Source organism: Gossypium arboreum, chromosome 4, assembly GCF_025698485.1.
Source record: "Gossypium arboreum isolate Shixiya-1 chromosome 4, ASM2569848v2, whole genome shotgun sequence".
In the NCBI taxonomy this organism is placed as follows: domain Eukaryota; kingdom Viridiplantae; phylum Streptophyta; class Magnoliopsida; order Malvales; family Malvaceae; genus Gossypium; species Gossypium arboreum.
The window spans coordinates 57,836,790-57,861,636 of NC_069073.1; the positions used below are offsets into that span (position 1 = coordinate 57,836,790).

General features: G+C 36.0%; 1 non-coding gene and 1 pseudogene across 1 annotated transcript; both read left to right on the plus strand.

Annotated features, from left to right (window-relative positions):
* Positions 1–809: 809 nt before the first annotated feature.
* On the plus strand, positions 810–24,344 carry LOC108459990 (uncharacterized; annotated as a pseudogene).
* On the plus strand, positions 20,066–20,172 carry LOC128292126 (small nucleolar RNA R71). Its single transcript, XR_008282111.1, has one exon. It is a non-coding gene; the product is annotated as a small nucleolar RNA R71 (small nucleolar RNA).
* Positions 24,345–24,847: the final 503 nt, after the last annotated feature.

A 24,847-nucleotide genomic window follows, 5' to 3' on the forward strand; every position in this document is an offset into this window, starting at 1 on the left:
CCATGGCATAACAAGGATTTGAACCATGGCTAACATGCACATCAAGTTAGCAACCAAAACAAGCATGAATCTCATGACACAACCTCAAACATACCTTAATCTTGATGCAAGTATAGCCAAATCTCCTTCTAGTTCTCTTCTAAACCAAGCATGAAGCAAAAATCCTCCTTTTCCTTAGTATTTTCGGCCAAAGAAGAGAAAATGGATGAACAAAATTTTCTTTTCTCTTCCACAATGCACGGCAAGGGGGGTTTCACTCACACACACACATTTTTTTTCTTTCTTTATTACCCATACTCATTTGTTTATTGTTTCTCCCTAGTGCACCAACAAAACATGTTTCATGACATGTTTAGCCCATGATTCCTTGTCATGGCGGCCACTTCATGTTAGGGGGGGGAAATTTGACATGCAAATCCCTTATTTTTGCATGCATTATCAACTAGTCATCCCACATTTCCCCATCATACTTTCAATGTTTACTACTAGGCCCTTTCTAGTGAAATTCACATTTATAACTCTAAATCGAAACATCAAAAATGTCACACATGAATTAACACATATTATAGGCATCAAAATAAATTATAAATTATTTTTATGCCTCAGTTTTGTGGTCCCGAAACCACATCCCGACTAGGGTAAATTTTGGGATGTCACAAACCACTTCTATCGCGAGTGTTGGTAATGCTCGAACAAACAGGCCAGAATGTTCACAGTACGGTAAACGTCATTTCGGTGAGTGCTGAGGTAATGAAAGAGGCTGTTTCAAATATGAGTCACTGGACCATTTTATTCGTAGTTGTTCCGAGATGGTCGAGAAAGATAAGGATCAAGGTGTGAGATCGGGTAACACTCTTTCGAGGGGTAGACTACATAAGAACCTAGGAAGTGGGGCTAGCAGTAGAGGTGCACCTAGAGATGCTGCTGTGAGGTCTGAGGGTAGAGCATCTACAAGGACTTACACCATTCGCACCCATGAAGGGGCTACATTTCCGGATGTGATTATGGGTACCTTTTCTATCCATGATATACCTATTGTTGCTTTGATTGATCCGGGGTCTACCCATTCCTATATTTGTATGAAATTGATACCCAGTATGAGCATGCTACTCGAGTCCACTAAAATTGTGGTAAAAGTGTCTAACCAATTAGGCAAACATGTGTTAGTAGACCAAGTATGCAGAAACTGTCCCTTGACAATTAGAGGCCATTGTTTTTTGACTAACCTTATGTTATTACCATTTGATGAATTTGATGCAATTCTCGGTATGGACGGTTGACTTCTCATGATGTTGTAGTGGATTGTGAAGAAAAAGTTATCGAGTTGAAATGTGAAAGCGGGGATGTTTTTCGGGTTGAATCAGGTGAAGCAGATAGCTTGCCTGTAGTAATATCGTCTTTGACTGCAGAAAGATATTTGAAAAAAGGTTGCAAAGCTTATCTCCCTTTTGTGTTGAATACTTAAGCATCTGAAGTGAATATCGTGTCAGTACCAGTGGTATGTGAGTATCCGGATGTGTTTCTGGAAGAACTGCTCGGATTGCCCCCAACTAGGGAAGTTGAGTTTGGCATCGAGTTAGTCTCTGATGCGGCACCTAACTCGATTGCTCCGTATAGGATGGCTCTGATAGAGTTAAGGGAGTTGAAAGTGCAGTTGCAAGATTTGACGGATAAGGGTTTTGCGAGACCGAGCTATTCTTCGTAGGGTGCTCCGGTACTTTTTGTGAAAAAGAAAGACGGGGCGATGAGGTTGTGTATAGACTATAGATAACTCAACAAGGTGACGGTGAAGAACAAGCATCCGTTGCCAAGGATCAACAATTTGTTTGATCAATTAAAATGAGCTATGGTGTTTTCTAAGATAGACTTTAGATTCGGTTATTACCAGTTAAGAGTTAAGGAGCAAGATATGCTGAAAATTGCGTTTTGGATGAGATATGGGCATTTTGAGTTCCTCGTTATGCCTTTTGGCTTAAGAAATTCTCTCTCTGTGTTTATGGACTTAATGAATCGCATTTTCTGATCGTATTTAGATAAGTTCATTGTGGTCTTTATTGATGATATATTAATTTATTCTTGTGATGAAGAGAGCACGCGGAGCATTTGAGAACTGTTTTGCAAACCTTAAGAGATAAGAAGTTGTATGCTAAGTTTAGTAAAAGTGAGTTTTGGCTCCGAAAGGTCAGATTCCTAGGACACATCGTATCGGATGATGGGATTAGAGTTGATCCGAGAAAGATCTTGGCTATTGTTGAGTGGAAACCACCAAGGAATGTATCGAAGATTAGAAGTTTTCTTGGCTTAGCAGGGTACTATCGATGATTCGTTAAAGGATTCTCTATGATAGCTACTCTGATGACGAGGTTGTTATAGAGAAAGGTCAAGTTTGAATGGACAGATAAGTGCCAATAGAGTTTTGAGACATTAAAGACTTTATTGACCGAAGCCCCAGTTTTAGTGCAACTGGAATTGGGAAAAGAATTTGTAATATATAGCGACGCCTCTTTGAATGGATTGGGGTACGTGCTCATGCAAGAAGGTAAGGTTGTAGCCTACATCTCGAGACAGTTGAAGCCATACGAGAAAAACTACCTGATGCATGATTTAAAGTTGATCACTATCGTGTTCGCATTGAAAATATGGAGACACCATTTGTATGGTGAGAAATGTCGAGTGTTCACCGACCATAAAAGTCTCAAGTATTTGATGACTCAAAAAGAATTAAACTTATGGAAATGGCGATGGTTAGAGTTGATAAAAGACTATAAGTTGATAATCAACTACCACCCAGGAAAGGTGAATGTAGTCACTGACGCTTTGAGTAGAAAGTCATTATTCGCCTTGAGGGCCATGAATGCTCAGCTGTCTGTGGCTGATGATGGTTCAGTTTTGGTAGAATTAAGAGATAGACTGATGTTCCTACAAGAGATTTGTGAAGCTTAGAAGGGTGATAAGGATTTACAAGCTAAAATGACTCGGGGCAAGATGAACAATGAATCGGACTTTCAGATTGGTACCGATGGCTGTTTGATATTCCTAGATAGGGTATGCGTACCTAAAGACGATGAGCTTATTCTAAGGATTTTGTGCGAGGCACATAGTGGTTGCTTATCTATCCATCCGGGTATTGTTTAAATGTATTATGACATGAAGAAAATGTATTGATGGTCCGTAATGAGAAGAGACATTTCAGAGTTCGTTTCTACGTGTCTAGTTTGTCAGCAAGTGAAGGCTGAACACTAAGTACCTTTGGGTTTGCTTCACCCGTAATGGTTCCCGAGTACAAATGGCACTGAATAACCGTGGATTTCATGTTGGGGTTGCCTTTGACGCCAAAGAAAAAGGATGCCGTTTGGGTTGTTTTTGATAGGCTCACAAAGTCAGCACATTTTATCCCAGTGCGTACCGACTACTTGCTTGATAAACTAGCCGAGTTGTATGTTTCTGAAATTGTGAAACTTCACGGAGTGCCCTTGTCGATTATATTTGATAGAAATTCGAGATTTACATCGTGGTTCTGGAATAAGTTACAAGAGGCATTAGGGATGAAATTAAATTTTAGCATGACTTTCCATCCGCAAACCGACGGCCAGTCGGAGAGAGTAATTCAGATTCTTAAGGACATGTTGCGGTGTTGTGTTCTTGAATTCCAAGGAAGTTGGGAAAAGTATTTACCGCTGGTAGAGTTTTCCTACAACAATAGTTATCAGTCAAGTCTGAAAATGACACCTTATGAGGCTTTGTATGGATGTAAGTGTCGAACGCCCTTATATTGGACCAAACTTAGAGAGGGTCAGGTTCATGGGGTCGACTTAGTCAGAGAAACTGAAGAAAAAGTAAAGGTGACTAGAGATTGCTTGAAAGTGACTTCGGATACATAGAAATCCTATGCTGATTAAAAACAAAAAGAAATTGAATTTCAAGTCGGTGATAAGGTATTTCTAAAAGTGTCCCTGTGGAAGAAAGTTCTCTGATTCGGCAAGAAAGGAAAATTAAGTCCGTGGTTTATTGGACCTTATGAGGTGACGGAGAAAATTGAACCGGTAGCATATCAACTTGCCTTGCCATCCGAGTTAGAAAAGATCCACACTGTTTTCCATATGTCGATGTTGCGCCGTTATTGTTCGGATCCTTCGTAAGTTCTTTCGTCAGCAAAGGTTGAGATTCGTTCAGATATGACTTATGGAGAAGAGCCAGTTATGATTTTGGCTCGGGAGGTTAAGCAATTAAGGAACAAGAGCGTAGCACTCGTGAAAGTTTTGTGCCATAGGCATGGAGTCGAAGAAGCCACATGGGAGCCCGAGGAGACTATGAGAGACCAATACCCAAATCTTTTAGCCGGTAAGATTTTCAAAGACGAAAATCCCTAAGGGGGGAGAATTGTGACAACCCGATTTTGGGCCTTCTTGTAATAGTGGTTTTGTAACACCCCTAACCCATATCCATTGCCGAACTAGGGTTAAAGGCATTACTAGACAAAATTGGAACATTAACATTCATTTCATAAGCATCGAAGCATTAAATATCAATCATCAATATAGAGTCCCTTATATAGATCATCAGACTTTAAACATGTATTAGAAAAGGATCGAGACTAAACCGAACACATAAAAAATTTCTCCAAAATTTAAACATTTTTCAAACAAGTACAGGTCACACGGCCGTGTGCCTTACACGGCATTAGACACGCCCGTGTGTCTAAGTCATGTCAAAACAAGGCATACATATTGACTTGTTCACACGACCACAATGCACGTCTGTGTGTTTTGGCCGTGGTCGAATTTGACTTGGACCATACGGCTAGTCACATGCCCTTGTGCTTTGGTCGTGCCCGAGCTTGACATACAATTGTAAGGTACCCCAGGGGACACATGGCCGTGCAACATAGCCGTGAGTCGCACACGGCTGAGACACACGCCTATGTTCCTGCCCATGTGGACAAAAATAGGCCATTTAAATAGCCAACTTGCACCTGAATTGGGTCAAACCTACAAGCACCAAACCAAGCATATTTGCACAACATTATATGACCAATTCACAACCAAAACATAAGTCATTCATGACATATCCACAACCATTCCAAACCATATCACATGGCTAAATATAAGCATTACAAAACCTATTCAAAGTACTTTTAGCCTATACATTGCATACTTTGCTATAAACATTTTCCAAAGGTACCAAAAATGAGACTCGATAGTGTGGTGACAATCCTTGACGATCCCCGAGCTCACAATAGTTTCAATATCTATAAAACAATGCAAACATACATAGAGTAAGCTTTCAAAAGCTTAGTAAGCTCGTACCAAAAATCATCAACAGTATATAAAATATAAAACATCTACACATAAGTATTTATAACTTCTCAATTCATCTATCAATTTTACGCCAACACCATCCATATGTTCTTACCAATTCAATGAACTTTATAAGAATAATTCCATCTACCACATAGGTATCATACGTACCTGAACCTTCCCTAATTCATTCATTTTCATTCTTGTTCGGATTTTTTAAGACTTTTCGAAGATTACCAATGCTTTAAACATCTGCACACTTAGTTCTTTAAAGATTAGTCGAAGCTATAATAATTCCGCACACTTAGTGCCATCTCAATTAATCGAAGTTATCTCGGTATCGCACACTTAGTGCCTCATATAGCCAAAGCTAGTTTAAATCGCACACTTAGTTCCAAATACCATTGATTTATCATTGTATTCATCCAAACCAAATATATATACAATCTATGTATAACCAAAACATCAAAACATACTTGCAATATCAAGTTTTACATACGAACTTACCTTGTACTAGGAATTGTCGACTCGGACTGTTTACTCTATAATCTTCGACTTACCTCGGTTTAAGTCCAAATTTCTCTTTTCTTGATCTATTGTATTCAAAATTAATTATTTTATTCACTAAATCATTCAAACCAATCCATATACACACGATTAGGACATTTTGCAAACTAGCCATCACTTTTTCACATTTCAACACTTTAGTCCCTAAATCACAAAATCAAAAAATACAGATAATTTGCATATACTCATGCTTGGTCGAATTCTCCTAGTACTCATACTAGACCACACATTTCATTTATTTTACATTTTAGTCCCTCAATTTCTCATTTTCACAATTAAGTCTATTTTACTCAAAATCATAATAAATCCAAAGACAAAGCATGTAAACCCAACAAAAAACTTTCATTTATCAACAACTAACTTTACAAAGCTCATAATTTCATCAATGGAACATTTCAAAATCATCATCAAAATTAGAAATTGAGGCATGGGTTTGATTGTATACGAAACAACGATTACAAAAACGTAGAAATTATCAAAAATCGATCAAAATACATACCTAAATCAAAGGAAACCAAGGCTGAACCCTAGGTAAGCCTTTCTCTTTTCTTTTTCTTATGATTTTCGGCAATAAGGATGGATGATTCATCCAATAAAATGTTTTATTTTTATTTAATATATGTTTAATATGCTAATGACAAAAATACCCCTTTAATAAACCATTTTAAATTCACATATAATAAGGCTAAAATGTCCATTATACATGTAAATGACATAATAACCACATAATAACCACATAATAAGGCTAAACCGTTTGCAGATGAAAAACAGTACTGAAATGCAATTTAGTATCCAGAGCATCTTGCAATTTCTGATATAATAGATAATGGCACATCGTGCAATCTTACAATATCGAAAATGTATAACTCAACCAACTTATCTAGTGCATAATCAGATCGCACTGGAATAAAATGAGCTGATTTCGTTAATCGATCAACTACAACCCAGATTGCATCTTTCTTTCTCGGAGACAGTGGTAAACCTAAAACAAAATCCATTGTCACTCGATCCCATTTCCACTACGGAACCATAATCGGTTGTAACAAACCAGATGGCACCTGATGTTCAGCTTTAACTTGCTGACAGATCAAACATTTAGAAACAAATTCAGAGATATCTTTTTTCATTCCAAACCACCAGTAATGCTATTTCAGATCATTATACATTTTCGTACTACCTGGATGCACAAATAACAGACTATTGTGGGCTTTACCCAAAATCATCTGAAATAACTCTAAATTTCTTGGAACACAAATTTGATCTCGGAATCTCAAAAAATCATCTTTATCAACTTAGAGTTCTGAATCAGACTCTGCATCACACTGAGCTGTTTAAGCTAAAATCTCATTATCAATCTTCTGAGCTTCAATAATCTACTATAAGAACAAAGGTCTTGCATTCAATTCAGCTAAACCTGAACCATCATCGGACAAAACCAAATGAGCATTCATCGCACGCAAAGCAAAAAATGATTTTTGACTCAAGGTATCAGCAACAACATTCGCTTTTCCCAGATGATAATCAATCACAAGTTCATAGTCTTTTAGCAACTCTAACCATCTTCTTTGTCATAGATTCAGATCTTTCGGAGTCATCAAATACTTCAAACTCTTATGATCAGAATACACATGACATTTCTCACCAAATAGATAGTGGCACCAAATCTTCAAAGCAAACACAATTGCAGCCAACTTAAGAACGCGCGTCGGATAGTTCTTTTCGTGTGACTTCAACTGTCATGAAGCATAAGAAATGACTTTTCCTTCTTGCATCAAAAAACATCCCAGTCCAATCAATGAAGCATCACTGTAGATTACAAATTCTTTACCCGATTCGGGTTGTATTAATACAGGAGCTTCAGTCAACAAAGTTTTTAACTGATCAAAGTTGTTTTGACACTTTTCGGACCATTCAAACTTTACATCTTTCTGAAGTAGCTTCGTTAATGGAGTTGAAATCATAGAATAGTCTTTCACAAACCTTCTATAATAACCTGCAAGTCCCAGAAAACTATAGACTTCAGAGACGTTCCTCGAAGGTTTCCAATCCAGAAAAAGCTGAAATCTTATTCAGATCAACTCGAATACCAGATGCTGATACAATATGACCCAGAAAATCGATCTCTCGCAACTAGAATTCACATTTACTTAACTTTGCATATAACTGTTTATCTTGCAAAATCTGTAGCACTATTCTCAGATGCTCGGCATGTTCAGATTCATCACGTGAATAAATCAATATATCATCAATGAATACAACAATAAATTGATCTAAATAAGGTCTGAAAATTCTATTCATCAAATCCATAAAAATAGCAGGTGCATTGGTCAAACTGAAAGGAATGACTAAGAATTCATAGTGGCCGTACCTCGTTTTGAAAGCAGTTTTTGGAATGTCTGAGTCTTTCACTCGCAACTGATAATAGCCTGATCTCAAGTCTATTTTCGAACACACAGCAACTCCTTTCAATTGATCAAACAAATCATCAATTCAAGGTAGAGGATACTTATTTTTGATAGTCACTTTATTCAACTGACGATAATCTATAAACATTCTCATCTTACCATCTTTCTTTTTTCACAATAGTACCGAAGCACCCCAAGGTGAGAAACTCAGTCTAGCAAACCCTCTATCGGTCGACTCTTGCAACTAGGACTTTAATTCTTTCAGTTTGGTCGGAGCCATTCTATAAGGGGCTATCGAAATCAGAATAGTACTAGGTACCAATTCAATGCCAAATTCTACTTCTCTAACCGGAGGTAAACCTAGAAGTTCTTCAAGAAACACATCAAGGAACTCACAGACAATAGGCACAGATTCAACTTTCTTTTCTGACATTCTCAAATCAATCATATATGCAAAATAAGCTTGACAACTGTTTCTCACCATACTCAAAGCTTTCATCGAAGTTATTATAGTAGACAATCCATTTCAAATCACTAGACTCAATTCCAACTATTTCACCATTCTTGCATCTCAAATCAATAGTTTTTCGTTTGCCGTTCACAATAGAATTATGCAAAGGTAACCAATCCATAACAAGAATTATATCAAATTCATCAAAAGGTAACAGTATCAGATTAGCCAGAAAACAAGTGTCTCAAAACATTAACGGACAATTCTTGCAGATTTTATCAACCAAAACACATATGCCTAAGGTGTTCGAGACTCTAATTACAAATTCAGTAGACTCTACGGCAAAGTCTTACTGTTCACTAAGTTCATGTATATATACGAATGTATTGATCCAGGATCTAACAAATCAATCACAGAAGTATCATAAAGAGCAAATGTACCCGTAATCACATCTGACGGTGAAGCTACCTCACGAGCTCGGATAGCATAGGCTATGACAGGTGCACGAGCCTCGGGTCTAACAGGTGTATGAGCCTCGAGTCTAACAATTGTATCTTTTGTTCCTCTTTGACTACCACTTCAATTTCCTGTATTTCTGGGAGGTCTACCACGAGAAGCGTTGCCACTCGGCCTCGAGTTCTGAACACTACCTTTTTCAGCTAAATCTGGGCAATCTTTTATAAAATGATTTCGTGAACCACAATTATAACAATCTCGGTTATTACTTTTTCCCCAGGATTTACCAAAATGTCATCTTCCACATTGATCACAGTCAGGCTTTTCATTCTTTACATTATCAACATTGGCAATAGATGTAGCTGAAGCTTTAAACCTTGATTGCGATCTAGCACGATATCTGTTCGAATGTCCCACACTAGCCTTTGAACGGCTAGTATCATCTCTAAACTTCTTTGATCCAGAGTAAAATGACTTGCCCGATAATATCTTTCATACCTCTTTAACTTCAAAATTAGCTTTTCTTTTCTCTTTCCCAAAATCTTCAACTTTACATGCTCGTTCAACAAGTAAAACAAATTCTTTGATTTCCAAAATCCCGACTAACAGACGAATATCTTCGTTTAAGCCATCCTCAAATCTTTTGCACATTATTGCTTCCGTAGATACACATTCACGAGCATACTAACTCAACCTTACGAATTCTCGCTCGTATTCTATGACAGACATACGACCTTATTTAAGCTCGAGAAACTCTTTATGTTTTTGATCGATGAATCTCTGACTAATGTATTTCTTTTGAAATTTAGCTTGAAAGAAATCCCAAGTAACCTGTTCACTCGGAACCACAGATCTCAAAGTCTTCCACCAATGGTATGTCGTATCTCTCAGAAGGGAAACAACACATTTTATGCATTCTTTAGGATTTAATGATAATTCATCAAACACTCTTATCATGTTCTCTAGCCAAAACTCAGCTCTTTCAATATCATCGCTCATTGTAGCTTGGAACTATTTAGCCCCATATTTTCTAATCTTATCGTCTGGTGGTCTACTTAACTGAACCAGATTCACTGGTGGCATAACAGGAGTTTGAAGAGGATTAACCGGGGGTGGAGGTTATTGTACAGCCGGATTGGATCTAATGTATTGGGTGAACCAATCATTTATCATCTAATAGAAGGCTTGTCTAGCCTCACCATCACGACTACTCGTAGTGGGTCTAGAATCATATGGCGCCGTCCCTTGTGCAGGAACAGGTGCATTGCTTTCGACATCGTCCGCTACAGCTCTTTCGGGATCCATTTGCTATACAAAATCACATTTCAATATCAGGATTCATCACACTATCGTAGTTCATAAATATGACATGTATAGCTAGACTCACATACGCTATGGTAGTCCTAGAACCGACTAAACCATAGCTCTGATATCAATAAAATGTAACACCCCTAACCCGTATATGTTGCCGAACTAGGGTTAAAGGAATTACTAGACAAAATTAGAACATTAACATTCATTTCATAAGCATCGAAGCATTAAATATCAATCATCAATATCGAGTCCCTTATATAGTGCGTCGAGATCGTAAACATGTATTAGAACGGGATCGGGACTAAACTGAACACATACAAAATTTCTCCAAAATTTAAACATTTTTTAAACAAGTACAGGTCACACGGTCGTGTGAATAGGCCGTTTGCCTTACATGGCATTAGACACGCCCGTGTGTCTAGGCCGTGTCAAAATGACTTGTTCACACGACCACAAGACACGTTCGTGTGCTTTGGTCATGGTTGAATCTAACTTGGACCACACGGCTAGTCACACACCCGTGTCTCTTGGCTGGGCTCGAGCTTAACTTACAATTATAAGGTACCCCAGGGGACACACGATCGTGCAACATAAACGTGTGTCGCACAGGCTGAGACACACGCCTGTGTTCCTGCCCGTGTGGACAAAAATAGGCCATTTGAATAGCCAACTTACCACCCCAATTGGGTCAAACCTACAAGCACCAAACCAAGCATATTTGCCCAACATTATATGACCAATTCACAACCAAAACATAAGCCATTCATGAAATATCCACAACCATTCCAAACCATATCACATGGGTAAATATAAACATTACAAAACCTACAATGCATGCCATACTTTACTATAAACATTTTCAAAAGGTACCAAAAATGAGATTCGATAGTGTAGTGACTATCCTCGATGATCCCCAAGCTCACAGTAGCTTCGATATATATAAAACAATGCAAACATACGCAGAGTGAGCTTTCAAAAGCTTAGTAAGCTCGTACCAAAAATCATCAACAGTATATAAAATATAAAACATCTACACATAAGTATTTATAACTTCTCAATTCATCTATCAATTTTATGCGAACACCATCGATATGATCTTACCAATTCAATGAACTTTGTAAGAATAATACGATCTACCACATAGGTATCTCACTTACCTGAACCGTCCCAAATTCATTCATTTTCATTCTCACCTCTTGTTCGGATATTTTAAGATTTTCTGAAGATTACCAATGCTTTAAACATCCACACACTTAGTGCTTTAAAGATTAGCAGAAGCTATAATAATTCCGTACACTTAGTGCCATCTCAATTAACCGAAGCTATCTCGGTATCGCACACTGAATGCCTCATATAGCCGAAGCTTGTTTAAATTGCACACTTAATTCCAAATACCATTCATTTATCATCGTATTCATCCAAAACAAATATATATACAATCTATGTATAACCAAAACATCAAAACATACTTGCAATATTAAGTTTTACATACGAACTTACCTTGTACTCAAAATTGTCGACTCGGGCTGCTTACTTTATAATCTTCGACTTCCCTCGGTCTAAGTTCAAATTTATCTTTTCTTGATCTATATGTATTCAAAATTAATTCTTTTATTCAATAAATCATTCAAACCAATCCATATACAGACAATTAGGGCATTTTGCAAACTAGCCATCACATTTTCACATTTCGACACTTTAGTCCCTAAATCACAAATCACAAAATACACATAATTTGCATATACTCATGCTTGGCTGAATTCTCCTAGTACTCACACTAGACCACACATTTCATTTATTTCACAATTTAGTCCCTCAATTTCTCATTTCCACAATTTAGTCCATTTTACTCAAAATATAAAAAATCCAAAGGCAAAACATATAAACCCAACATCAAACTTTCATTTATCAACAACTAACTTTACAAAGCTCATAATTTCATCAATGGCACATTTCAAAATCATCATCAAAATTAGAAATTGAGGCATGAGTTTAATTGTATACGAAACAACAATTACAAAAATGTAGAAATTATCAAAAACTTATCAAAATATATACCTAAATCAAAGGAAACCAAGGCCAAACCCTAGGTAAGCTTTACTCTTTTCTTTTTCTTGTGATTATCAGCAATAAGGATGAATGAGTCATCCAATAAAATGTTTTATTTTATTTAATATATGTTTAATATGCTAATGACCAAAATACCCCTTTAATAAATCATTTTATGTTCACATATAATAAGGATAAAATGTCCATTATACATGTAAATGGCATAATAACCACATAAGGACTTCTCAATTATAGAGTCAAGTCAAATAGGCACTTTTAACATCTAGCACACAGCTTTTACATTTTATGCGATTAGGTCCTTTTTATTAAATTAAGCACACAAACATTCGAAGTTTCATACGAGGCTTTCACAGATGCTAATTCACACATCATAAATACAGTAAATATTATTTAAACATTTCTCTGACACAGATTTGTGGTCTCGAAGCCACTATTCTGATTAGGGTCTCAATTAGACTGTTATAGGTTTCGGGACCACAAATCCTGAGTCAGAGAAATATTTTTTATTATTTTGGTGTTATAGCATGATTATATGAATTCATAAAAATTTTGGTTAATTAATTTTAGCGATTGGGAGCTCAATTACAAAAAATGACTAAATCGCATAAAATGCAAAAATATTGTTCTGCTAACTAAAGGTGTCAAATAGCTATGGAGCATTAAATTAGAGGTCATTATTGAGCAAATAGACCAATAAAATGTTAGTGGATGGACATGGAGCCTTAATTCATGGGATGGGGTGGGTGACTTAATGGATAAATAAAAAATAAACCTAAAGGCTAGCTATTATTATTTTTTTCTCTTCTTCTCTTCTCCACCAAAATTTTCAGTAAGAAATGGGTTTTGAAGGCTTGAAAATTTCAGCCATTAAGTTCTCACATAAGTAAGTGATTTTTATGATTTTGTTGATAATTTTTGTACTTTTGAGACCCTTGTAGCATAAGCTATCTAATGAGGGGACTATTTTGCAAAATGGTTGAGAGTCTAGGGTTTTTCCATGAAAGAATTTATGTGGTTAGCTGAAATTTTATGAAAGAAAATGAATCTTGGTTGTTAAATAAATAACTTTTGTGAAAGGGGTTTCACAAAAACATCTAAATGGGCTATTTTGTAAAGCTTGTAAAATAGGTGGTAATTGTGTGAAATGTTTGAAATTGTGAGTTTCTATAGGTATAAAAAGAGTTTTACTAGGCTTGGTTAATGAGAAAACTCAATAAAAATTGATTTACGAGCCTAAGGGCAAAATCATAATTTTTGTAATGTGTAAAGGCAAAACGGTCATTTTGCCGAATTGTGAATTGTAGAATGTTTTAATTAATATGATGATTACATGAGTGAAATTTTATTATTATAGATCAAGAAATAGGAAATCTGGACCTAGACCGGGGAAAATCCAATCAAGCGGATTAAATACAATTAGTCTTCTACATTTTGTGTACAGAGGTAAGTTGTTCGTAGATAATGTAATTTATTTGTATTTATGTATTGTATAATTAATATGGAATAAATTGTGGGCTATTGTTGTGAATGTGCATGATAAGAATTTATGTAGTAGAGACTCCTAGTTGAACCTTAGGAATAATTTGGATATCCATGCCATGACATTTGGGTGATATGTGTGTCAGTGTAATACCTGTCTGGGACACGGCATCGACACAGCTAAGTGCGAGCCAGTGTAAGACTAGTCTAGAACATGGTATCGGCCTCAAGATATGCAAGCTAGTGTAAGGTCTGTCTGGGACATGGCATCGGCTTAAGGTGTGTTAGTGTAAGACCTGTTTGGGACATGGCATTGACACAGATAAGTAAGAGCCCGTGTAAGACCTGTCTAGGACATGGCATCGACCTCGATGTATGTAAGTCAGTGTAAGACCTGTCTGGGACATGGCATCGACTTAGATGTGAGAGCTAGTGAAGACCATGTTTTTAACATGGTGTCGGCATCGTACCCTATGTTTGAGACTTGGTGATTATCCTGTAGTATTCCAATTGGCTCAACGAGAAATTTATGGTTTATGTCAAAATGATAGTACCTATGACCATGTTGTGACTGGTACTTAAATGAAATTGATGATATGTGAACTCTATTCTTGTTGTATGAATAGCGAGGAATGAACATTAACTCTTTGTGCGAGTTATGATATATTGGGAGTATAATCACATGTGGTAACATGTTGTTATTTTGTTATTTACATGCAACTTACTAAGCTTTGTACTTAGCTTTTTCCTTTCCATTTTCTTGTAATGCCGCCAAATCAACCCGTGGATCAAAGAACGTCGGAGGCATCACTCACGCTATAACTCTAAGATTTTGGTATAGTTAGTTTTACAACTTGAGTATGGCATGTATAGGGATTGAGTCTTTTTGTTATGTGCCATATTGTTAAGTTAGCCAATTGTGTTGGCATGGGACGAAAACCTTCTTTTTGTTTAAGGCCATGGTTAATAGTTAATATTCATTACTGATAATTGCAAATGATGATGATTCCCTGGATGAACAAATGTATGAATGATCTAGTGCATGTTCAATTGTTAGAGTGTTATATGGTTTACATTTGAATGTCATGTTGTGGTTGATTTAGTCTTATATTGTTGTGTGAATTGGAGATATTTGTTGTTGTGTAGGTTGGTGCAAGTAAGGGTGGCAAAAAGGCTTGGTAGATAGCCTTGTTTTGTCCATACGGGTAGATACACAAGCATGTGTCTAGGCCGTGTGCGGTACACGGTTAGCCCCATGGGCTTGTTGTCAGGCTGTGTGTCCTCTACAGCTTAAAATTTCAAGTCAGTATGCATGGTAGTAAACACACGACCAGAGACACGGCCGTGTGTCTCAGCCGTGTGGAGGACAAGACCTCTGGGCATGGGCGTGTGCCCAGCCCGTGTGAAGTCTGCACCTTAAATGTGGAATTTAAATTCACCACATGGCCTAGCACACAAATTTGTGCCCCTAAATGGTTTCTAGCATCAAAAACAAAATGTCAAGGTTTTTGGACACGGGCTGAGACAAGGGCGTGTTAGGACCGTGTGAGGGACATGGGCCATGGACACAAGCGTATGCCAGGCTATGTGAAAACCCCTGTAGGTTCGAATTAGGAATTAATTCCACATGGGTTAGGGACACGGACATGTCCCGATATGTTTAGGCTGTGTGAATTGCTCAGGCCTTCAACACGGCCATGTCAAGAAGGCCACACGGGCCTGTCGCCCCTTCCACACGGACGTGTACCCTTGTTTCAAGAGTCATTTTCCACAGTTCTTTAAAGGACTCGGTTTGGTTCTGAATCATCCTTAAAGCTTGTTTTGGGCCTCGTAGGCCCGTAATAAGGAATGCTAGACAAGGTTTGAAAAGCTTTAAGTTGGATCAAGTTTTTAAGATTTGTAAATTTTGAAATGCATGTGTTTAAGTTTAGTAATACCTCATACTCAGTCTCGGCCCCATACTAGACTAAGGGGTGTTACGTCTAGGAAATAACCTTAGCTTTGAATTAAACAAAAACACTTTCTAAACTTCTTTGAACTCGTGAGGTTGAATGCGACTATCATGCCATTTCTTATAATTTTTTTCTTACACATCTTGCCATTCTCGTATGAAATGACCTCAGTTCTTCCAACTTATCGAGTTGTAACATCCTCACCAGCTTGCTTAAGATTAAAATTCAACCGCTTCAAAGCCTCGTGAGCTTTATTCTCCAGTTTGAGTGAAAAATGACATGTCTTTCCACAAACTAACTGATAAGGAGTTATTCCTAACAGTGTCTTAAAAGCAGTTCGATAGGCCAATAGTACATCATCGAGCCTTCGAGACCAAATTGTTCTGTTAAGGTGCACTACCTTCTCAAGTATACCTTTAATTTCACGATTCACCCTTTCAACTTGCTCATTCAATTGTGGGTGACAGGCAGTAGCAATCTTATGCTTCACATTGTATTTGTCAAGCAATCACTTAAGCTACTTATTTACAAAGTGAGATCCTTCATCGCTAATTGTAGCTCTAAGAGTCCCAAACCGTGTAAATACATGCTTATGTAGGAATCACATGACTACCTTAGTGTCATTAGTTGGGTAGTCCTCGGTTTCAATCCACTTGGAAGCATAATCCACATCTACCAAGATATAGTTATTACCATATGAAGAAGGAAATAGACCTTAAAAATTAATTCCCCATGCATAGAAAAGTTCTATCTCTAAAATATTTCTCAAGGGCATCTCGTTCCTTATTGATATATTTCCATTCCTTTGGCATCTATCACAGTTCCGCATATATTCATAAGCATCCTTGAACAATGTAGGCCAAAAGAACCCAGCTTGTAAAATCTTTGCTTCTGTACGTGAACCAGCAAAAGCGGTTCCTCGATTGATGACTTGGGTTGTGTAAATCCCCAAACATCCAACTCTAGTGGTTTGAACCGCAATGGTTGAATATAACTCCTCAGGTTGGCTTCCATCAAAGCCAAACCTTGATTACCTTTTTCATTTCCAAATGGTTCAAAATTACTTTCCATAGAAACTAAGGTTTCTACTTCCTCCATTACTAAACAATCTTCCATCGAATCGGGAAACTTCATTGCTTTCAAAATGTTAAACGTTACCTTATCATCTTGAACTTGCATCGTGAGTTTGCCTTTTCACACATCTATCAACGTTCTTCTCGTGGCTAGGAAAGGTCTCCCCAGGATGATGAGAACTTCTTTGTCTGCTTCAAAACCCAAAACAATGAAATCAAGAGGAAAAATAAATATATCGCCTCTTACCAAAACATCCTTGATCTTTCCTTCAGGATATGCTAATGATCAATCTGCAAGTTGAAGTGTTATAGTAGTGGATCTTACTTCACCTATTCTTAATAGCTTAAAAATAGATTTTGGCATCAAGTTGATGCTTACTCCTAAGTCACACAAAGCTTTACCGCAATATGATTCATAAATGTTCCAAGGTATCATAAAGCTTCCAGGATCCTTCAGTTTCAGAGGTAGCTTATTTTGTAAGAACGCATTACACTCTTTCATCAAAACGACAGTCTTATACTCACTAAGTTATTTCTTTTTCGACAAGATATCCTTCATAAACTTCACATAGTTAGGCATTTGCTCTAAAGCTTCTACCAACAAAATGTTGATGTGTAATTGCTTTAAAACATCCAAGAACTTCTTGAATTCTACTTCTTGTTTCTGTTTATTCTGCTGAAGTCTTTGAGGATATGAAACTTTAGGTTGACATGGACAACTTTTTTGAGGAGAAAAATGATAAACCATAAAAGTAACATGTTTTAATCCCATGCTTGGAAGGTTTTTGGATGATTTATTATGTGAATTAGTGAATTTGATGCTCCTAATCCTTTAAATTTATGTTTCTATACTTAGGTTAGCATAAGAAACTGAAATGAGTGAAAAATAGGCCAAAATCCGACAAAAAAAGATATTTTCAAGAACCAGAAGGCCTGGGAACTTCCACAAGGGCTGGGCACATGCCCGTGTGAGCCATAAGGGTTGGCCACATGCCCGTGTGAGCCACACAGGCTGGCCATACGCCCGTGTGCCAGCCCGTGTCAATTTCGAACCCTACTTCTCTTTTACATTAAAAAACTAATTTTTAGGGTTTCCAAGCATTCTAAAGTTTATAAATACCTATTAGAAAATGACTAAAGGAGAGCACAGAGAGAAGAACAAAGAAATTACTTGAAGAACACTGTGGGAATCAACTCAGAAGTAGATCTCCTTCAAGATTGAAGATCTCCATTCAAATTTCCTTCAAAGTTTTATTGGGTTTTTTAAGTCTTGTTGTTATTCTAATTTTGAGATGTTTCCCTTCTAGATTATGAACTAAATTCCTTAGATACCTAGGGAATATGAAACCTATGATGGATCTTATTATTTGATTTTTTGAATTATATGATAAATACTTGATTCTTGTCCTCAATTATGTATGTTTATTTCTTGCTTTAATATTTTCAGGATATTAATTCAAGTGTGATGTGCTTATTTCAGTGGAGCAAAAGTCCCTGTTTAAGAGTAGATCTGGCATAATTGAGTGGAGTTGCATGTAATCCTAGAAATAGGACGACATAAATCTACTGGATTAGAGTCAAATCTAATAGGGAATCCATAGATCGAATTAATGTGACAATAAGGGTTTTAATTAGAAAGAGATTTCAATTAATCAACCTAGAGTTAGTTGTTCTTACTCTCGAAAGAGATATTAACATAATTTATGGATTTCTACGAATCAAGATACAAGTGAATAAATCGTCTAATTCAGATTCAGAATAATAAGTGAAGTCTAGGTGGACTCTTTCCTGGGTATTGTGTTTCTCTTTGGTTATATTCAAGTATTTTCTCATTCTATCCTTTGTCGCGTTCTTAATAATTAGTTTAGTTAAATTTAGATTAAAAACATCCCCTTTAATTTATAGGCTAGATAATAAAAAGATAGTAATTACTAGTACTTTTAGTCCTTGTGGATACAATATTCCCGACTCACTACAGCTATACTTCTATTCGATAGGTGCGCTTGCCTTTTTTGTGATTTTAGTTAGTTTAGTGTCAGTAAAACTACAAAAGAGGGTGTTAGCTTTTTAGAATTCACTATTTTAGGGTTTACCTCATCAAATATTTCATCATATCATTTTTTTTATTGTGGGAACTTCAACCGTTGGTTGACTTTCCTCCTTTTCAGTAGGCTCATCTTCAACCACAACCTTCTTAGGCTCCAAAGTCTTACCACTTTTGTAAGTTTACCATTTTGCAATGCTCCTTACACAAATTTCTCAAATTTTTTGTGTCACTCAGCAAGGCTCCTTGTGGTTTACTACGAAGCTTAGTAGCTAACTGACTCATCTGGTTGTCTAGATTTTTCAGCATTGCTACTTAACTTTGGATCAATGTGTCATTTTTCGCCATGTACTCCTTCAACATGTCCTCTAAACTGTTTGATGATTCAATTTGAGGTGGTTTTGGGGCTTGTTGATTAAACCCTTGGGTTTGGTTGGGTTTATGCTGCATTTGATTGTTGTTCGGTCCATTTCCTTGATTACTCTGGGAAAAGTCCGGATAGTTCTATGACATGGATTCTAGAAATTGGACTGCAATCTTTGTCCACTTCTATTTTGGTATTGGTTCCTCACGCAGTCCACTGATTCGGGATTCGAAGGGCAATTCTTGAAAAAATGTTCATCCCTACAGTATATGCAAGAAACTACCTCATACTATCTTGGTGATTCAGCTGCAAAATTATTCAAACCATTAGTGGTAAACTATTTTAACATAGAGGAAATAGAAGATACCTGAGCAGAGAGTGAGGTTATTGGATCCACTTTATACACTCTGGCTACTCGTGAAACTGCTCGATTTGTCGGCCATTGGTAGTTATTATTTGCGATTCTTTCAATGATCTTTTAAGCCTCGTCATAAGACTTAGACAAAATTGCACCATTCGCAAAAGTGTCCACCATTAATCTTGTGTATACGTTGAGACCATTATAAAATGTCTCCAATCAGATATTGTGAGGAATCCCATGATGAGGACACTTACAAAGTAATTCCTTGAATCTTTCTCACGCCTCATACAAAGATTCGACATCCAATTGTTGTAAACTTGTTATATCATTACTCAACTTTACATTCTTACTTAGTGGAAAATATTTTACCAAAAACTTTTCTGTTAATTCTTGCCAAGTAGATACTAAACTTGGTGGTAGTGAATTCATCCATACTTGTGCTTGATCTCGGAACGAGTATGGAAATAGTTTCAACCTCAATGCATCTTCAGTCACACTAGCTAACTTAAATGAATCACTTACCTCCATGAATAATTGAAGGTGTAAGTGTGGATCTTCCATGGGCATACCACCAAACTAGCCCACAATTTGAAGCATTTGAAACATCGCTGGTTTTAACTCAAATTAGGGTACCTCGATATCCACCCTTTTAATTCTCAGATTTAAATCATTTAAGAGTGGCACAGCGTATTATCTTTTGGCACGATCCCTATCATCAACAATAAGGATTGAGTTGTGCACTTGATTGACTCAATTACCTTATTCCTCGTTTTGATTTCCAAGGTCTATCTTATTTTGTCATTAAGCAAATCTCTCGTGTCTTCTCTGTCTACAAGTCTGCTCAATTTTAGGGTCCACGAGTAATAGATCAATTATTTGATCTATGCTCATAAACACCTGAAAAGAAATCACAAATAAAATAAGGAATAAAGAATAAATTAGTAGTGTTAAAAATTAAATAAAAACCAAACTACGAAATTAATTTCACAAAGAATGATTAAGATAATAGTCCCTGGAAACGGCACCAAAAACTTGTAACGAATTGTAATGTGTTTACACAAATGTACGTAGTCGTTCAAGTAATAAATAAGTAAAAATGAGTTATCATCTCCGCAGGGATTGTATAAGCTTAAGCAATTAATTGCAAAATTATAATTAACAATTTGATGTAAAAAAAACTCAATAAATTTGGATAGTCATGATTAGATTCATTAAATGCAAGATTGATCCCTTAATGTAATTTTTAATCTAAATGCAATGTACCTAAGTGTATGAATGAAGGCTTTAGCAACTAAAACAATCAACATTAAATTGGCTAGTATAATTATATTAATTAATTCAATATACTTTCATCATGCTAACATGTTCGAAATTACTTCTATGGTAACTTGATCTCCTATAGGTTCAGAAACGGAACTAAGTCCTTTCGGATCTTTTACTTAGTTAAATATGCATGTTACTGATCATAAAAGACTAACAGTATGTTTGCTTGGCCGTAATGCTAAACCATTATAGCTGAATTTAGTGGCCCATCCTTACTCCATTGTTTGGTTGGCTGTAATGGCTATTACAGCCCTATTCCATACTATCTTATTCAATTTAAAACTGTTGTTTACCATTCGACACTCTACCCACGGAATACCCATTCAGCGTGTGTGAGTTTCAACTTTACCCTTCTCCCTTTTTTTTATTCTCATGTCTGAAGCATCTTCTTTTTTTTCATTCTTCTTCCCATTTCCTTCCAACCTTCTCTCTCTTTTTCATTCTCACATCTGAAGCATCTTCTTTTTTCATTCTTCTTCCCATTTCCTTCCAACCTTCTCCCTCTTTTTCATGCTTTTATCCTGACCAACCCTTTGACAAACACTATAAGTTTTGTTCATCTTCTCTATCATTTAAAATCTCGTTCCCCATTGATGCCTCTGCTTATTGCATCCTCAGCCATCGTAAGAAAAACCCTTAGATTAATTAAAATGATATTTTTTTCTACATTTTTAGATTTTCTTTTATATATATAAAACTATTTGAGGATGCTTTAGACATTCATCTTGATTCATTTTAATTTACTTAGGCAATTTATGTTTGGCTGCCGAGAAAACGAGTGTGAGATCGGGGAGAAGGATGGCGTTAATTTTTTTATGTTTTTTTTTGCTTATTATGATCAGTTTAATCGAACAAAACACTTGATTTCGAGATCAATAGCTTAAACACTAAAGAAAATTAAAATGGAATGTAAACTAATAAAGTATTAATAGATGCTTAGAGCAATGCATTTTTCATTTCACATCTAAGATTATGTGTAAATCTTAGTCTTATTTAGTATAGTAACCTGGGCTAAATTACAATTTTATCATTTCTGTGAGAGCTAAAATGCAATATTATTATTTTTAGATTTTCCTTGATATATACATGAAACTATTTGAAGAAGCTTTAGACTTTCATTTCGATGCATTTGAATTTACTTGGAAAAGTTTTGTTTGGTTGCCGAGGAAACGAGGATAAGATTGGGAAGAAAGAAGGTGTTTTTTTATGTCAGTTTGTAAGCTTATTATGATCAGTTTAATCGAACAAAACACTTGATTTTGAGATCATTAGCTTAAAAATTGAAGAAAATTAAGATTGTGTGTAAATCTTAGTCTTATTTTGTATAATAACAAGGGCAAAGCCAGTAATTTTTTTTGGGGTTGAGATTAAGGTATATATTTTTATGAGAATTAAAATGCAATTCTACCATTGTATTATCTTATATCTTTATAGTTTTTAGGACTAAATCAATATTTTATCATTCTTGGGGGCATACTATAATTTTATAGATTTTGGGGTCTAATGCCTGAATGTTTACTTATCAATTTGTGTATGCGCTTTGTGCTCGTGTATTTGCCATATTATAATCAAATTTAATTTAGATTTTGAAAGATTCATGTATCAAGTCTAGCTAAATGTATACTATGGTTAGCATTAGCAATGGTATTCTTTTTCCTTTGTTTGAATCTTTATATGAACTTTGGGGATTTACTTCTATTTATGCTTTACACAAAACTCATTATGTTGGTGATTTTGTAGTTGGGAAGAAAGGTTAGGGAGCCAAAGGAAGAGACTACGACCCTTGGGCTTGCTGTACGAGACGGAGACCATGTTTTCGATGTTGCCCACATTTTTGCATCTTTTAACCACACTTCCATTGTAAGTTACATGGTTTTTGAATTCTTTTACTTGGTAACACATATTTCTTTCTATTTCGATATGATTTTTTTAAGCTATGAATTTTAATTGGTTTTATTTTTTTCCTTTGGTATTTTGATAATGATAGCATGTGACTGATTTTTCTGGAAGAGAGACTATGGTTTGTATTACAAGTACGATATTGGGATTGCATTAACATATCATTTAGCTGCCAATTTTTATATTCTAGTGGAAAGGGATTGTTTGAAATGTCTATAAATAATGACAAAAATTGAACGTTGGACGTATGTTACTCTAACTTGGGTGTCAATGTGAGTAAAGCATGTGCTTGACACAATTATATCCATATATAAATGTGTTAGATACAAGTTTTTAGGTACTTAAAGATAGCCTGACATTTGTATTGTTGAACATTTGTTCTTTAGATTGAGTTTGAAATTCTTGAATAAATCCAGGTGGTATGAAGGTGAAAGCTGACAGGGAGGGTTGGATCTTCACCTTATGCTGCTATGCTTGTAGCACAAGATGTTTCCTAGAGATGCAAGGTCATATACCATTCCATTCGTTTTTATCATTTAAGAAAAACCCGAAATTGCCACTTTACATTCATTACATTAACTTGTTACTAGAAGACATACAATATCTGACATTACTGCTAGATTTATATTATTGTTGACGAGTTGCAAATCTTTATGCTGAGCAGGAACTCAGAATCACGCCACTCCACATCAAATTACGTGCTACAGGAGGTAGCAAAACCAAGACCCCTAGTTCAGGTGCTCAGGCAGCTCTCAAGGCTCTTGCTCGCTCCGGGATGAAAATTGGCCGTATCGAAAGGGCCACAACTAATTGAAAGTATTTTAAAATGCAGAGGAGCAATCTTTGTTTTTCAAATTACTAGGGGAGAGCAATTGGTTTAATTGGTGGGTTCGGTTGGTTTTTTTGGTTAATTGACCTTGTGCTGTTCGGCTTATATGGTTATATATCTATTAAATATTATAAATATAAATATATTTTAAATAATTTTAAGATGATATAAAATAAGTCTGTTTTTCAGTCAGTTTGGTATTGGCATTAAAAACTTACTGAACTATTTTTCAGTCAGTTTGGTATTCTGATTAAAAACTTATTGAATTAACCAATTAAATAAAGGTCAAAAGTGAGGTTTTTTTTTCCAAATTTTTTGGTTGAAACTGAAAGTTGCTCTCCCTTACATATTATTGTCGAACCCTTACGATGTTATTCTTTATGTTATTTCAGAGGATGTTACGCCCATTCCGGCTAATAGCACCCAAAGAAAGTGTGGTAGAAGAGGGAGAAGGCTTTAAACTATCACATTATGTTGTAGCAAATCTATCCTTTTAAGTGTTTTTTTGGTGGCACTGGCATTTGGTTATTTGGTAATAACTGTTCTTTATGAGCCCTTTTTCATAGTTTTATATTGGTATATTTTATATTGGAGTTGTAGAACATAATGAACTATGAATCTATCAATCGCATTTTTTATGTTTTTGGCAATGTTTTATATGAATCTCATGTTATAAGTAGGAATGTTTAATGAAAATAGTATGGTGATATTTTTATTAAAATTTTGTAGGTTTTATTATTGTTGTTCATATCATAGGTAGTCCTTAAACAAAAATTGTAACTTGTGATGTTAGTTTTACAAGTTAATGCTCATGTGGAATTTATTTATAAAAAACCCAAAACATGTTTGATTCTTGCAAAACTCTTGTTTCCATCATGTATGTTTGAACTCGATCAAATTGGTCCATCATGGATGTTTGGATTTGATCAAATTGGTTGGTTTAATAAGGAATTGGTTGGGTAT